This window comes from Aythya ferina (genome assembly GCF_964211825.1).
Source record: "Aythya ferina genome assembly, chromosome: 23".
Lineage (NCBI taxonomy): Eukaryota > Metazoa > Chordata > Aves > Anseriformes > Anatidae > Aythya > Aythya ferina.
The window spans coordinates 7,597,433-7,615,416 of NC_140321.1; the positions used below are offsets into that span (position 1 = coordinate 7,597,433).

At 39.9% G+C, this 17,984-nt stretch overlaps 1 long non-coding RNA gene across 1 annotated transcript; it reads right to left on the reverse strand.

Annotated features, from left to right (window-relative positions):
- Positions 1-421: 421 nt before the first annotated feature.
- LOC311423147 lies at positions 422-14,931 on the reverse strand. Its single transcript, XR_014685593.1, has 5 exons — positions 13,815-14,931; positions 12,616-12,754; positions 8,852-9,108; positions 6,217-6,299; positions 422-937 (listed from the first exon to the last, which is right to left on the reverse strand). It is a non-coding gene; the product is annotated as an uncharacterized lncRNA (long non-coding RNA).
- Between the last annotated feature and the right edge of the window lie 3,053 nt (positions 14,932-17,984).

Consider the following 17,984-nt stretch of genomic DNA (forward strand, 5'->3'; position numbering starts at 1 on the left):
GCCAATGTAGCCATTCACTTAAGGAGAGGATGGCTTGTGAACTACTCAGATGGGAGCACCTCCACATCTAACTTGTGTTTTATTTTGGTTTCATTTTTTTTTTCCCTTTTTCTTCTTCCCAGTAATTTTATCATGGAGAAAACTATGGAGGTCTGGGTCCTTGAGATTCCAGGAGGTGAAGAAAGTGGAGATACCCTTTGGCCTGGTAGGAAGAACTCAAAACTTTCCCCACTGAATCATTCATGTCCTCAGGAAACCTTAATGGAAATGGAATAACGCATTTTTCAGCAACCTTTCCCAACACGATTTATATCCTTTCACATTTTATTTTGAGGTAGTCTCTACAGCTTCTTGTCCTTCAGCAAGGAAAATCAATCTTATTTCCTAATTATCAAACAATCAAGATGTAAAAACTGAAGCAGGTTAAAGCACAATAAACAATAAAAAGTTAAAATATATGCATGCGCAGTATTAAAAAAGTTATACACAAACTGGACATTTCTTCTACCGTTTATATCTGTCTGAACCAGTTACTTTTCCTTGTTTCTACTGACCAGTACATTTCTCTTACCTAGAAGCATTTCTCAGTGTCTTTGTGCTAGATGCTTATGTGCTGTCTGGAGTTGTCTACACAGTGTGATTATTGCTCAAAAATTCCTCATTTTCAGAAATCTGTTTTTTTAGCTTGCATGATATTCTTATAAGTCTGGACATTGAAAAACCCAGAGCACAGATTTTCAAAGAAGTTGTAGTTTTAATATGCCCAGCTCTGGACATGCAGTCATATACACCCAAGCTGCCATCCACCTCCCTTCGGTGATATCCCACAGCCTTCCTGGGGAACATGTCTTGGACCATTTTGGTGGTCTCCAGCTATGTTCTTCCTTCTCATGTTAGTCCAGTCCTTGCTGCTGATAAATGCAATCAGGGAGTAACTCTGATTTATGAAGCATAGCATAGGGGAAAAAAAAAAAGAAAAGAAAAAAAAAAAGATTCACAAAGCCAGAGTTATTCACTGCCACAATAAAAAGTTCTTTAAAAAAAACATTTAATTCATTCCCTTTGTCAAATCTCCTTCCAGCGTTGCCCAGAATAGTTTCTTTACAGCAGAAGAAGTAGACAATGAACATACAGTTGAGAACACGCAGTAGGAGACCGTACCTGGCTAGTCATTTTCTTCCCATTTCCAAGATAGCATAGACTTTTCAATACCTGAGACTAAATCATTTTATATTGGCCAGATGGAGAGGCAGATCTGAGTTTTCTCCTTGTGTAGTGTGTACACCACATCAGAGTACTCTTCTGACAGCTGGCTTGCAATTAATGTTGCCTTCCCACTGTCATTATGTACAACTTCTCCTGCTGACTAGTCACGTACTACAAAACATCAGGCAGAGCTGGATCATTTTATGAATGTCAGGACCAATAAATGCTGCTTTTTGGTACTCAGTGGTTGTTACCAATGTTACCACCCATATGACTTAATGCAATAATAAATATCTGTATCCAGGCCCCAACTGTTAAAAATGGTGTGATATTGCCACCAGTGGCTTAACAGTTTACATTCACTATTAAACTTGTCAGAAACACTACAGATTGTTATATAAGAAAATAGATTAAGAAGTAAATACTGTTTCCTCATGACTGGCTTACTGTAATAACCTCTTCTCTTGACTTCACATATTTAACTACAAGTAGAAAAAATATAAAATACTGAAATATAAAAAAATATAATTTACTTAAAATTATATAAGTATACTTAAAATATATAAAATACTTCTTCCTCATATCATAATATTGGTATCCAGATAAAGGGTTTTCATCTGTATTACCTCACCTTGGCTCCTACACTTCTCAGGTATAATATCCCAAGTATTTTAGACCATGGCTGACACAATGCCTTTTCTGGCTATGCTGCAGGGAAGGAAATCTAGAATGGTTTCATCAGAAAAGAGTCAGAGCACTCCACAAGCTACATCCCTCCCTGTCTCTGCTAGAATATAAATCTTCAGTTATATGTTGTAATGAAACAAGCCATCCCGTATGCGCTGGAACTAATTAAACCTGAATCATATGTTCCCAACACAGGAGATGTGCCTTGGGAACAGCACAGCTCATTCATGCACACAAGCGGAGACCAGCACCTTCTTATACAGGCTACTAGCCGGAATTACATGCCCCTGAAAAATGCTGAGCAAATGTTTTGGCTCCTGGCCTGTGTTAAGCCTCTCTTATTCTGCTCTTATTCCTAATTATACTTGTTCTAAAGCTGGTGTGGGTTTGTTTTCCGGTGGTACACATACTTCCTTTTGTTAGGTGATCATATCCCACCCTAAACCTCCAGTAGGTTGTCCATACTGCTTGTGCTGGACTGCAGCAACTTACAGTTTGGTATCTGGCACCAGGCAGGGTCACCCATGTTGAAAGGATTGTATGAAAATTGTATTAACTGATTAGCTCCTAGCAGGATGGAGGAAGACTGACCTGCAGCAGCTTAGCCTTGGCAGACCAGCTGTCTAAGGAGATGTCTGAACTCAACCTGAAAGGACCAAAATACCTTTAATGCACCAGTTCTTTCCGGGAAGCAGGAAAAATGGATGCTGAGGCTTGTTATGCCACTAGCTTTTGAATTGAGGCCACCAGAGGACAAATATTATCCACACTAGCTGAAAAGCAATATGAATAGAAACTGATGCAATTTTCACATGCAGATAATCACTTTAATCTCATTTTGCATGATTGTATTATAGTAAAGGGATTATACAGTATTGAAACTACAGCTATCCTCTAGCCTACCTCATTTCTCAGAAGCCTTTAGTTGACAGATTTGCTGTATATAATAATTACAGCTTATGATCATTTTACTTTGCCCATATGTTATTGATTTAACTCATCAGCCAGACGATGTTCTAAAAGCATACTGATAAACTGAAAACTGCATGCATACAAAATGTGACAGAGTGAAAAATAATAAACCTGTTACAGTGAGTGATCATAACAAAGCAATAGCTACATACAGTGAGACATTAAAGCCTTCAAGAAAGAGAAATTTACTGGAATTGTTTCCAAAATGTACAACTGAAGGTGGGCAGAGCAACAGAAGCTTGGTTTATCTCAGCAAGAAGTCGATAAATACCAAAGAAATCAAGGAGATGCTATTTGATATTTTTACACAATAGGATATCCTAGCTATACAACTCATTTACATCTTAGTTCCTGGGGACAAATGGCACCAAAGGAGGGGTGAGAACCTCTCTGTGCTTTATAATCAATGAAGCTGCCTGCTTATTCTTGTGAGAATATTCCTTCAGCAATACCCTTTTCCCTACCTTTCCTGCAACTCCTCTTTGCTATCTCCCATTTCACAGGAATTAAAATAAAAAATGATATCAGCCTCCTTTTTCTGCAGATTTTATGTTTAAGTGGGAAGCACTCAAAAGACAGCACCCCTCCTCCTTGTCCCCTGTGAATGACTAGCAGCAAAGTTGCTTATGTACAAGTGCAGATATGGTAAAATACTACTTCACAGCCAAAGGCAACTGAACCTGTACTTGCCCTTAGCTGAAGGGCAGTGTCAAAACTTCATTTTCTTTTTGATTAACCCTCAGATTAAGTAATTTAAAGGGAATGAAAGTGATTCTGCTGAGTGACACTAATTTCAGTCTGATTCATTTTACAGTGTTGTAAAAACAATTATGTGCCTGGCACCCTCCAGAACATTGAACACTGTTCAATAACCATCAGATCTACTGAGATGAAACTGATACAGCTTGCTAGAGCATAAACTTATTGAAAATGTGCTTTGCAGCCAGATCAAGTGGACAGTGGCTTATTTTTGTAATATGAGCTTGGCTGGTTTTCTGCCAAGTGAAAAGGTGCAGTTGCTATAGTCTCTTTTGATCAGATATTTAAAGGATTATAATTCTAATTTGGACATTTTTATTTAACTGAAGCAATCTGACTTTTCAGAAATATTCACAATCTGGAGGACTATTTCTAAGGGGCTTTCAAAGGATTAAGCTTTTGCAACAGCTTGGACAGATTTTTAAGCATTTGGCAGTTATGTAGAAATGACCATTTCCCATTTAAACTCTTGTATAACAAGTACATTGCCAATGCACCTGCTCTCAAGGATATGCCATCCTGTCCTAACTCAGTGGTCCATGTCCTGCATGGCACACTGAAGGTCTTTCAAAAATCCAGTTCTTCTGATAGTAACTGCTTTGATTTGCTGTTTCCTGACTACATTTACAAATCTGGCTGTTATAACACCTAACTGATACCACTGTTGAAGCAAAAGGGAAAGAAGTAGTTCTGTATCCCTTTGCTTTTTTCACAGTGGCACAAGACAATGAAGAACCATACAGCTTGTAAACAGACTTTTGTAGACAGAACCTCTTATATTTGAAACAGATGACTTAGAAAAATAACTGTGTGGAACTCATTCTTCCAGAATTAAAAGGCAAGAGCTGACTTAGGGACTGAATGCATCCTACAACACCGTGGAGGTTCATTATCAACTCTGAATTGGTCAGAACAAGGCTGCAGAAATGAATGTTATGGGATTTCTCATTGCCTAAGAGTCAGTAAGAGCTAAAACCACTAAGGGGTATCTTTGCTATCTGATCCAAGCCTGTGCTGTTAATAGCTGAAGCATGAACCAAAACCAGGTTATTATCTACTCCATATTGGAGAGGGTAAGAGACTTGGTTCTGTTCCTCACTCGGTGGATCACAGAGAAAGTTAGAGAGAGGTCCAACAACACGGATAAGCACCTCTGCCAACTTTCATCAAACTCAGTGTCTCAGTTTTCTTACCCACAATACTGTCATAGCCATATTCTCCCAACCTATTGGTGATACTTTGTATAGACAGTGTTTCTAATATGCCTTACTTTATTTCCACATGGATAATTGGTTTCAGAACTGAAGGATACGAGGAAGACATACTAGCCTTGATCGCTGCCCCTCAAGCCTGTTTTACACAATTGTTCAGAATGCCTTTAGTTATTATGTTGAATTAGTGCTTCTCCCTTCTCCTTTACACTTAAACGTTCTTCCAGTCTTTAGAAGGTTTCTGGAAAAAGCAGAATTTATCCTTCCACCTTTTCTGTAGGCAGATCTCATTTCAACTGAAAAATCCCTCTATCTTCCACTGCATGGGCACAGGACAGCGGATCATTGCACCAAGAACCTAGCTACTACAAAAAACACAGGGAGGCAACTCATGATCACTTTCCAGGCTCATACAACCACTTCTCTTCTCACAGTGAACTGATTAAATACGTACAAAGTATGTGGTAGTTTCCAATACATTGTACTGTATTTCTTTACTGGAAGTAGACCAGTTTTGGAATGGGTAGCCTAATTTCTAGTAAAACTTCTATTAAAATATATTAAAAGATTAATATTTTATAGACATCTTGCATTAGAATGGTCCTCCTTGAAACACAGACTCATTTGTCTCACAAAGCCAAATAACTTGCATAGGCTAAATTCTGTCTTGATAAAATGGAGAACATCCACCCAGTCTATGTTACAAACTTAGCTACTGTTAAAAAATTAAAAAAGTGAGGATGAGACACTGATTAGCTTTTAATTTTGTTTCATGTTAGAATTCTGCAGGGTAGAGCTAATGCTGAGGTTCTCATTCCTTCCTCAGTCAGCTGCTTGCTCCCCACATTCCCTGAATGACTACCCACTGCGAATAAAAACAATTGAACAGTGAACTACTTAACATTGTCTGTTACATCTAAAGGAGATCTGCAAAGTGCTATTGTTAAAAATCACAACCAAAAAAATAAAAAGCCCAGGTTATTTTTTCAGCATTTTTATAACATCATTACACAGATGAATTTTGTGGCATGAGTACTGAACACCAAACTGATACAATTAACAGAGCAGTAAGCTCTGGACACAAGGATTAAGATCAGGTAGAATGAGACACTGGGTTATATTTGTTCAGTTGCTAGTAGAAGAAACATGAAGCCATAGCCTTAAGTCTTTTTCTTATTAGGGCAGATGTTGTAAGTACTTTGGACAAGGAGAGTGCTTCCTCATCTGCTGAAAAGTGCGCATAAAATAAAATAAAAAATGATAAAACCAATTTGCTTGTTCTTGACCAATCACAAATATTTGAAACTTACAAGTGAGACAGAATGACAGATCTATGCACAACCACAACAGACCTGTGTGTTATCTAATAAGCATTACTTACATTTCCTATATTTGAGCCCCAGCAGCAGCCATTCCATTACTCATCCACTCACCTTACCGCCATTTTCTGGATAACCAGAGGATCTGTAGTGAGTATTAATATGAATAATCAACATTTTTGTTAATACATAGTAAATGAAAGTATATTTACTGAAATTGAGCTAGAAAAAGAAATCACCCTATCAAATGAAGAGATATATGAGGTCTTTTTGCCTCTAATCAGATGAAAACTAGGCCAAGGAAGGGCATATTTATAAGTAGGTGAGTGCTCTCTTAACAGAGTTAAGTGCAAAATGAACAACCCCCACTGGAACAATATAAATAAGCCCTTCCATACCCCCATACTTACAGGATCACAATTGTTCTTCATTTTGGCCTCTATCCTTTACTCTTTGTGAGCCTGAGAAGAGAAACCCTAATATACCACATTACTGTATTTGGTTTTATATTCTTTACAGTCTTATGAAGAATAATAGATGTATGTATTCTTTTTGTACATATCTTCCCTTGTAAATAGATTTTATTTTTTTCATATCTACACCACAGACTGAAGCTTTAAACAACCTAACTTAGATTTAGGAAACAGTAAAGCCAGGACCAGCCATGCACATGCATGATCATTTGTCAGTGAAATAAAAGATAGCTCAGCTATCACCACACGATGGGATTCCTAAATTAGGTTGCTCCTCCATGCTATAAACCTCCATGCAAAGAAATACTTCTTTATCATTTTAGTGGTACTTGCTTATCATCTTAAATTGCCTATGTACTATATGTGCTCATAAAGACATTGCAGTTTGAGAATGACTACTCCATTTTACCCCTGTAAGACTGCAGAACAGATACATGCTTTGGAAGTGGACTAAAATCATTTGTTGAAAGTCAAAAAAAACATTCCTGCTGGCTTGTGACACTTCTCCCGTGGATTCTATTAAACCTGTGCTTTGAGCTACTGAATAACTTGCATATGAACACAATCCATTCCTGATTCCAATTTACTGTAATACATAAAGCTGAATTTTAGACAGACATAATTTGCTTGATGAGCTATTCAGTTGCCAATGATTTAAGGACAGCAAACTCTCAGGGAAGAGCATGAAAGACTGCTGGATTCAATACATTTCATCCATCGTGTTTTAACTTCCCTAGTTTGCTTAAGTTCAGATGCTACAGTATATTTGTCCTATACTGTCTCCAGTGACATGATGGTCAAAAAAAAAACAACATCAGAAGTTAGCACCTTCCTTGTCAAGGTTTTCCCTTCTAACTACAGCTTCTACCACATCAATGCATCATTTCTGAGACAGTTATCATATGCTGAATATTGCTGATTAATCATCTCATGCACAAATCAAAGCAGTTCCCCCTTAGCAGTGTTCAATCTTTCATTCCTAAACAATTTTTACATTAAAATTAGGAATTGTTTGCTCTTTTGACAGTTTGCCTTCGCATATGTAAATAGGCTACTAAGGATACAATATTGAACCAGAGGAAGAAAAATCACCTGCTAACTCACATTGTTCCTACAGTCTGAAGTCAAACCTAACAAGAGAACAGGACCACTGAAATGTGCTAGTCTTCAATGAATGCATTTCACTCCTGGATAGCTAGTGTCTATTATTTGCAGAATACTTATGGAAGGTGATAGTTCTTGGCTTCTTGGCCAGATAGATATTACCACATAGTTTCTCCTTCTCCTCTTTTTTTTTTTTTTTGTCTTCAAATTTATTTGTGGCTTCCACTGCTTGTAACTTAGTGCACACCATAACATTTTTTGCATCAAATAACTGGTATGCTGCTGTCACAAGTCATTTGGCATTTTCATAAGGAGATTAATGTTTTAGAGGACCAGGAAAAACAAAACACAACACAACAAAACACTGTGAATATAGTTCTCTGAGTGTTTTTCACTTGCTAATCTGACTTCCTCATGTGCCTGTCTCAAACGGTATATAAATTAAATTCACATTTAATTCACATTTAATTAATTAAATTCACCTAGAACACAGTAGGTATGTTGTATTAGAAAGTTAGATATTTTATAGGTGATAGAGTTGCATGGAGCCACGTTGGGGGATGTACTATGCTTGTCTGTCCCTGTATCTACAGGTCTGAGGTAACAGGAAAACTGTAGTTTTTCTGTTGGTTTCACCAAGGACTTTTGAACAAGTCACTTGAGCTGAAAAAGATGCCTTCTTATCCAGCATGTTCTTGACATTCCTCAAATCAACAACAACAAAAAGTAGTGAAACAATCTGGTTTTGTTTACTTGTTTGTTTTATATATGGCAAAGAGGGAACTAAAGAGTGACACAAGCAGTTTGAAATTATGGCCTGAGACTCAATGTAGAGTTCACAGAATCATAGAATCATCTAGGTTGGAAGAGACCTTCAAGATCACCTAGTCCAACCTCTGACCTAACACTAACCAGTCCTCCACTAAACCATATCACTAAGCTCTACATCTAAATGTCTTTTAAAGACCTCCAGGGATGGTGACTCAACCACTTCCCTGGGCAGCCCATTCCAATGCCTAACAACCCTTTCCGTAAATAAGTTTTTCCCAATATCCAACCTAAATTGATGCCAATCTAGTATTTGCTAGGTGTAAAAGAGGATGAACTGGTATTATCTTACTGTCCTCTGAGAACCACAGGCTACACCCTCCATTAGCAGGTAAACTCCACATTGGGTAATGGCTAACTCTGAAATACTTCTGTATGCAAAGAACTTGAATGAAGCTGTCCACAACTGTGAGGACTCCTGCAGGCAAGACATGTTCTATGCATGTGTCCTGGAGCACAATTCAAGCCGTTTTCACACTGATTCAGTGTAGTCTATCCCCCTCTGCCGGTCACCCAAGAGCCATTCTTCTCTGGTAACTGCAGGAGGTCCTACAGAGGATAACCAAAACAATTCAAAACTGGTGTTAAAAGAGAGACTGATCACAGCAACCAACAGGCTGAAAAAGAGACCAGTTAATACATGAACATATTTAGGTCAAGTAGACATTTTATCAGGGTTCTTACCTCAAGAAATTAGGGCTTGAATTTTTGAATCAAGATAACATAAAACCCCTGTTTTTCAAATACAGGGATTTTACACGACCCCAATGTAATTAGGGAGGCAGATGTGATAGTTGTATTTCATAATAGAATGTGCTGATCTCAATGTTTTAACAACAGTATCTGCTAATATCTGGCCATATCTGGTAGGTATCACAGCCACATTTCTGCACAGAGTTATTAAAAGTGGACAGTTTCCTAGAAATGGTGAAACACTGGAAACTTTGCTAACACAAATACAACTGAACTGGTGTATTTCTACCCTAACATTGCAATAGATCAATCTGTATACAGCTTCTTTATACCACTAAAGCTGCATTCATGCCTTGAAACTTCCATTGCACGAACTATTACAGAGTTATAGCAATCTCATTTCCTAGTGCAGAAAAGACTTTTGGGAAGCATTGAGTTGGACTCAATGATCTTTGTGGGTCCCTTCCAGCTTGGGATATTCTAAGACTATAATTCTAAGGCAAATGGAAAGAACAAACCTATACTCCTGGATTGTCTTACAACTGTTAAGCCTCACAAAATCACAGCACTGCAGCTGAGAAACTAGTACTGTTAAGAGTTTTGCTGCTATGAACAGATAACATTTAAATATTGTTAGCAAAGGATGAGATGTTAAGCAGAACTAGACAAATGCAAGGGATTTCAGTATTTAGAAAGAAGGAAACAGAAGTAACATTTCAAGAGAAATGTGTGCAACAGGAAAAAATATTATGTCTAGGTAAACTAATGTAAAACTACCTATCACAGCAGACAATGATAATAAATACACTGAAGATGTGGAGATCTGTTGATCTTCATGTGAAGAGCTGTTGCAGCACAATGATCTAGGATTACAAGCAAAGTTTGGAAGGAGTAGCAATATCTCATTATACAAATCCATAGCTAGGTAAGCATTTAGTCTTAAGAGAAAAACTGAAACAAATCCAGTGTTGCTGTCAAGCTTGAGTCCTTACTCCCCTTTGCAAAGTTTTCCTCCCTGCTTTTGGTGTCCAATTCTGTAACTCATCTGAATTTCTTCACTTGATGAATTCAACAGCAAAAAATATGCTGCATTGGGGAAACATAAAGAAATACTTTGAAGACCTAAATCAAGCATATGAAGATGTACCAGAAAAAGTAAATACTACCCTTTCTGAGAGTAGCTTAGAAATGTTTTCTCCTTTTTACTTCTTACCATCAGCGTCTTCTTCTTTAGCAGAATTAACACTGTTCTTGTTAATGGAATAATTTGTCAGATGCAAGCAAACATTATATATAAATGAATGAACAAGATACAGGGTTAGAAAGGTATTAGCCGCCTCTCTTCTTTTCTACATGATCCTGGTCACACTAGGTAATATACAAAGCATCTTAATTAAGCACAAAAGATTTAATGGCACTGAGTATGATCAGCTCTATACTGATCTCATTACTCTAAAGAACACAATAAATGAGGCTCAACAGCTTCAATTTCACTACACTGCAATCTCATCAGCATTCCAATTCTATCACTTCTAAGAAATCAGCAGTTTCAATTGAAGATAACCCTCTTCCTCAGTCAGGTCCCATTCTAAAATTACTTATTAGTAGAGCTAATTCTGTGTTAGAATGATCCAGAACTACGTATCAGAACCTTTTCCAGACATCAACTAAACTATGATTTCATTTTATAACGAAGAAAAATAAAATATCATGTAGGCATTTTTTTTTCCTTCCAGAGTTTAATGTCTTATTACTACCTTTTTTCCCCCACAATATTTCATAAAAAAAGTACCAAAATTATGCAAAAAGTCAATTAGATATGTATTTATAGAAGTATTAACAGGCCTAAAACTTGTATTCAGCATGGATCTGGATAATATAACACATGCTGTATTTCTACTAGAGAATCTGCTCAAATATTTCATGCATAATTTTATTTATGGTACTCCGATGCTACAAAGACAAGTCATGAGCATTTATAAAGTGCTTGGACATTCTCAAGAGAATGATATTTTGGAGTCAAACCATTATGGTTTCTCTGTATTTCTGGTTGCAATGTATTGAACTGTCATTAACTTCTGCTAATAGGCTTGTTTACTTATGAAGCTATTATGCAAAGGGTCAAAGAATGCTGAAACAGCAAAATGTGTAAGTTCCTCATTAAAGGCAAACATCCTCAGAGTTTCACAGGACATCACCAGCATGTAAATCTTCAGATCAAACTTATATTTACCAATCATAAAAGTCTGGGAAGGAGAACATGAAACCAATTTGCTTCTAAAATTGCTTGAAACACATGAACAACACAGGTAACTAATTAACCACTGGAACAGAGGTTATAAAGCCTAGTTAAATGTCTCTCCTGAACTCTTTCCTATTCCAGATATGCTTCCGGCATGGTCTAGCCCAGCTAATACAGAGCTAGGAAAGATATTGTAAATGTCCATTACTGGGGCTTATGTCCCTAACGCTGACCAGACCAGTACTTGGGTCTGCACCATTGGAAGTGTTCTCACTTGATTTAAAGCCTTAGCTATTCTTCATGCAACTCACTATGTGTTTGAAATTCACTTCAAGCATGAATGGTTGAAGGAATGAAACACTAACAACATAAAAGGAGCCTATGGGTCAGTCTAGCCTATCTCCTGCTCAAGAGGATCTGATTTCCTACTTTCTCTTTCAACAAGCCAGAGACTCCATTTGCCCTCCCCTTTATTGCTGTTTTTCAGATTTCCATGGAGTTTCATTCTTTTCTTGATACATTCCCTAAAAAACAATAAAGTCAATGCAAAGTCAAGCAAATTTAGCCCTTAAAATAAAGTGTGTCTAAATGTGAACAATAAACCAGAGTAAATTAAGGTTCTTCCTCTAAAATTATTAGAAGTTCAAACAACTTGAGGCTTCCTGAGGTTTGTATATTAGACTTCATTAGGAACATGACTTAAAGTATCAATTAAAAACACTTTGGTGAGAGAATGCTAGGAACTGCACAATAGGGCTTAACCAGACTCATGAAAAATGAGTATTGCTTAAGTGCCCATTCACTCATGAGGGATAAACTTTTCTCTGCCCAATTTGTCTATCCTGAATAGCCTGAATTCTTGTCAAGGCAATTCCATCTCAAAATATTAGAAGCCATTCCTGAACAAGAGTTTACGCAGTAACATGTAAAGTAGACATTTTTCTTTTGACAGTGATGAATTCTTTTGACAGTGATGAATCTGAAGAAAATGACCAGTGAATACTATTGATGGCTGACTGACCACATCAAAGCAAGGCTAAACTGGATATTAAAACAGTAGCTCAGTGACAGAACAGCAGTCTTGAAACATGGAATGGAGTGGTTACCCTTGAGATGTAGACCTGGCAGATTCTATCCTGCCCAGGTTTTGTCCTTCTCAGTTTTGGTGACGAAGTTGCTTCTCCACGGACAGCCAAAGTCCAGTTTGCAGATATAAGTCTGTGTTTCCTTGCTATGCTATTGGGCTGCAAATTGTCATAACTATGAGGAGGAAAACAGAATAGAGAGACTCTTTAAAAGTTATGAAATAATTGCATTAAAGCTGCTTTCTAAGGTAGATTTTCTAGACCTAGTTTTTCAATCTTTTGCAACTTACTGTAACAGCAAAATAGGATTGTAAGGCACTTATAATGGTGAAAAATCAGGACAACCTTCCCTCCACTCTCCACACTTAGAAAAGTTTTAAGTGACAATTGGGTATTTTTCCGTATTTATTTTCCAGCACTAGTTTAACAGAAACAGAACTATGTGCTCTCCTCCAGCACAGAATATTAATCTTTGTCTAGTTCAGAAAAGGTTTCTACTGTTATGTTTGAAGTTCACAGAATCATAGAATAGCTTGGGTGGGAAGGGATCTTAAAGACTATCTAGTTCCAATCCTCCTGCCATGGACAGGGATGCCACGCACTAGATCAGGTTGCCCAGGGCATCCAGCCTGGCCTTGAACAATTCCAGGGATTGAGCATCCACAACTTCACTGATCCAGTGCCTCACCACCCTCTGCGTGATGAATTCCCTCCTAACATCTAATCTAAATCACCCCTCTTTTAGTTTAAAACCATTCCCCCTTGTCCTATCATTGTCTGCCTTATCAAAAAGTTGCTCTCCATCTTTTTATAAGCTTCTTTTAAGTATTGAAAAAGCTGCAATGAGATCACTGTGGAGGCTTCTCCAGGATGAACATCCCCAGCTCTCTCACCCTTTCTTCACAGGACTCCTACGAAGTTTCTTCATAGGAGTTCTAAGAAGTTTATTAAGTTAGCACTTAATAATATGCAAATAAGAAATTAAATCAGACAGGAAAAAATAATTGTGCCAAGAAAGTCAAGCTTTAGAAAGCATTTACTCTGCAGAAAGACACTAGCTTTACCACCCTGCTCTTGTTACTAGCCTGGAACTCTTTTCTACAGATCTCACTGCTTCTGAGAAAGCAGCTAATTTTCTGAGTAAAGAAACAAGGAAAAAACCAAACCAACGAACTAACCAACCAAACAAAAATAAAACAACAAACAACAATAAAAACAACAACAAAAAAACCCACCTGAATCTTGATCTTTTTTTTTTTCCAATCAAAAAGTGACCATCATACGTATAAAAAACACACTATCCAGCTCACATTCATAAAGACTTGATTATTTTTCATTTCCATTAACCAATCTGTTGAGATGGTATAGCCTGTTCAGTATGCTGTCCATTCCTCATTCTCTCTTGCTCCCTGAAAACCGTACCATCTAGCAGCTCCATGCACTACATCACAAAGCAGAAGCAGTTTCAAGAGAATGAATATTTGCAGTTTCAGACTCTGTCCTCTGAGGGAGATGTATCATCACCTTTCAGTTAGACCTTGGCAATAAAACAAGGTGGATTGCTTCTGTTTGCTGTGGATGTATTATTTACTAACTGCCTGTTTTAGATGTCAATCTGAGCAATTAGCCATAAATGACTACCAAGACAAACAATTTCTCGCAGTTTCAGAAGCCTCATAGTAGCCAGCAACAACTGCTAGGACAAACAGCTCCATTGATATTCCTGGTGAGTGGTGGAAAACAAAGATTCCTAGAATATGAGCCTGAATAATGCTTTATTTGAATTGGGAACAGAGCCATCTGTAGTGCTTCTTCGTGTTCTGCACTCAAGGCACCAGTCCAGAAAGTGCTGGCACGAACTCACAGGCGTATTAAGTTTTGACTTCTTGCCTAGCTTCAGTCATTATGGGAGAAGTATGTATAACACTCACAAGCAAGTCCTTTAAAAGGATTAAGCGTTAGGGAGAGCGCACGCTTGCAAAGAGCAAGTGTCAGAACAACAGAGGACGCTCTGGGGGCAGTAAACATTTGGCTACCGATCGGCTGCGTGCGGCGGCAGCGAGCTGCAGGAGGGGAGCGCTGAGGCGCTGCCGGACCCCGCCAGGCCACACGCAGGCTTTTGGCGAGCCGCGCGCCCCGCGGCCTTTTAACGCCGCTGCACTTCTCCTCCAGGAACCGACCGCAGCGCGACACAGGGGCCCCAGCGCCGCCTCCTCGGCACCGGCGCCCAGCCCGGCAGCCCCGCGGGGCCCTGCCCGGGGTACGGCCCGGCGGCAGCGAACTGCCAGGAGCGCCTTCACGAGGGCCGCCGCTCCCCGAAGCCCCCCGAGCAGGCTCGGGGGCACCGGGAGGCGCTGGCACCCGGCGAGCCCCGGAGGCGGCCGGGCCGGGCCGGGCTGTGCTGTGCCCGCGGGGCCTGCGGCAGGCCCCGCCCTTCCCCCCCAGCCCCACCTCACGCGGCGGGGCGGAGCCGGAACCCACCCTGTTCCCCCCCCGACACCTTCTGATTGGGCAAATCGAGGAGCGTACCCTCCGCCCCGCCCCTTTATTAACATATTGCCGCTCCATTGGGCCGAGCGACCGGGAATGTCTGTGATTGGGCATACGTAGCAATGGGGAAGGCAACGAGACGACGTGCTGGCATCACTGGCGTGCGCTAGGGGCTGCCCATGCGCATTCCGGCTCTCCCAAGTCCCGCCCCCGAACGAACGGCTCGCTAACCGCCCCCCTGCCTTTGAACGGCCGCAGCCAATCACAGCCGCGAAGCTCGGGCTTATTTGCATATTCATGAGGCGCCGGGGCTGCGAAGGGCGTCTGGGAGGGGCGGGCGGCAGCGGCGGCGCTGCTGCTGCTGCTTCACGGCCTCTGAGGCGGCCCCGCTGCGGCCGGGGGGGGCGGAGGACCGCGCCTCTGGCCCGCCTGGGGACCGCTGGGGGGAGGCCGGACGAGTGGCGTGAGGGGAAGCGAGTGCCCCGCGAGGCCCGGGCCGGCTTCGTGGAACGTGCGGGTGGCGGAGCCCCCGGCGGAGCCACAGCGCTGACGGTCCCCTGCCCGTGAGGCCGCGGCGCCGGGCTGGGCCTTCGGGACGCGGGTGTGAACAGAAGCTCTCGGGCTCGCCTCAAACATTGAAACGGGCACAAAAAACACCCGAAAGAAGCGATATCGAACCCAAACGGCCAGCTTGGGGAAAGGGCAATGAGATGCTGAAGTCCGTTGGAGCCGCTGACACAACGGGCAGCGCCGCCCACATCCAGAGTTTGCGGCTGTATTAATTCTGTTGCCGTGGAAACGGACGGAGAGTGCTAAAAATGGAGCAGGTTGGTCTAAGCTAATTGTTAGACACACAAAAAAACTTGGATTCCCCCCACCTTTTTTTTTTTTTTTTCCCCAAGATACTGATTCCTTTAAACTAACCTTCTCCATTTCCATGGCAGCCAGCAGCAGATTTACTAGAATTCATTTTAAATTTTACAATCCTGGCATGTGTCATGAGGTTAAGAGTTTTCCGACATCTTCTGTAGAGTTAAAGATCCCGTGAACTCCTTAGATTTATTTCAGCAATATGTAGCATACCCAGTAAGATACATCCAAGTGATACATTGGTATAGAACTCCTACGTTAAAGCAGTGTGTTTTTGTCTTCTGCTGCTTATAAACACAAATGTTAGAGCCTTTATTGGGACTAGAGAAATTTTCATTCAGGATCTCACAGTGATGCATCAGATCTATATTCTATCTCCTACTGGGCCACATGTTTTAGGATAAAATGCAAGAATCTCGTGTTTAGGTGTTGTCTTAGACAAGTGCTCTGAGAAATATAATTTAATATATCTTTCAAAGTTAATGTATTTTCCAAAATATATGCTAGCACTACAACTCTGAGTATTCTTATTAAAATTATTCTTTTAAGAACAGAGGGGTGTTCTAGTTGGTAGCTTGCAAGAAAGTTCGAGTGTCACCATTTTGACTGGTTCATTAAAAAACAAACAAAAACAAGCACCCACAATACAGGTAATTAAAATTATTTTGTAACAACAGAGAAGAAACTTCTTGAAGGTGTAGAAAACACTGAGCTGCCTCAAAGAAGATGCAGTTATTCTCTGGATGATTTAGTGAAGAGCCCTTCATCCAAATCTTTCCAACATTTTGTATCAGATCGATCCTCGCAATCACACTCTTTAAGGAAGGATTGTCAAATTTAATGAATTCATTAAGACAAACATGGATTCATATACACTGCTACAACCATGCAATAACTTTTGGGATTAAAAATCCATCTGGCTTTCTCAGCTGTACCGTCTAACATGCAGTACCTGCTCTCAAAAATATGCTAATAACTGTTAATAAAAATAGAATTAACTATAATGCTTACAAAAATGCAGCTTACTATTATAGAAGCAGTTTTAGTGTAAAAATAATGTTCAGAATCTTCAGACACCATCTTTTTGTCTTTTTCTTTGTCACTATTTGTTTCTGGTTGCATTTAGATGCCATAATCATGACCAAGGCCCCACAGGAATACACACTATAAAAGCACATGCAATATTCTAGTCTCATCCTGTTACCGGGGAAGGGATGCAGGCAGGGTATGAGACATACAGATATAGGTGCCCCAGGGCTTGAGTTATCAACCCTCTCTCAAAGCAGCTGCTCCCACTGGCAAATCTCTTATGGCTCAGAGGAGAAGTACAGACTGATGAACCCCACCAGGTTTTTCAGACTGGGAAAACCATTGGGAAGGGTTAAAAACTCCCTGGGGTTTGAGGGACATCAATCTCTTTTGACAGGCATCCATTTTTTTCTCCATCCTGGCTCACTGCTTGTGCTGTGCAGCCTTTCTCAAAATGAATGTTAAATCTAGTGAGGGAGAGGGGGATTATGCCACAAATTTTCTGTGAGATTGGCTGAATTCCTTCATGTCTACATAGCTGTTTCCCTGTCTATTACACAGAGTCAATATTTAATCGTGTTTATATATATATGTATATAAATATATATATAATTTTTATATATATATGTATATAAATATATAAATGACCTACTTCTTCAGTGCTTGGGAGGTTCATAGAGTCTTGGAACCATAGTAATGTGGAAGGAGCTATATTTTAGAGTAATTAATTTAGCATCTGTGTTGTTGATGGCTTTACAGTATTTTAGGCTCTCAGTACCAGATTAGTAATTATATAAGACTGTAAGCCTTGGGTACTCTGAAGCTAGTGGAAGCTTTGTCGTCCATTTCATTTTTTTATTTCTGTTACATGGTAAGCCAAGGTGGAAACCTACATTTAAGCCAAAAGTGATCTTGCGTACAAATTTTAGTAAGTTATGGAGCTTAAGAGGAGAGAGAGTCCACGTGATCTCTTAAACAGGGGACCATGCAGTGCCATCTACTTTGCAAGTGGGATG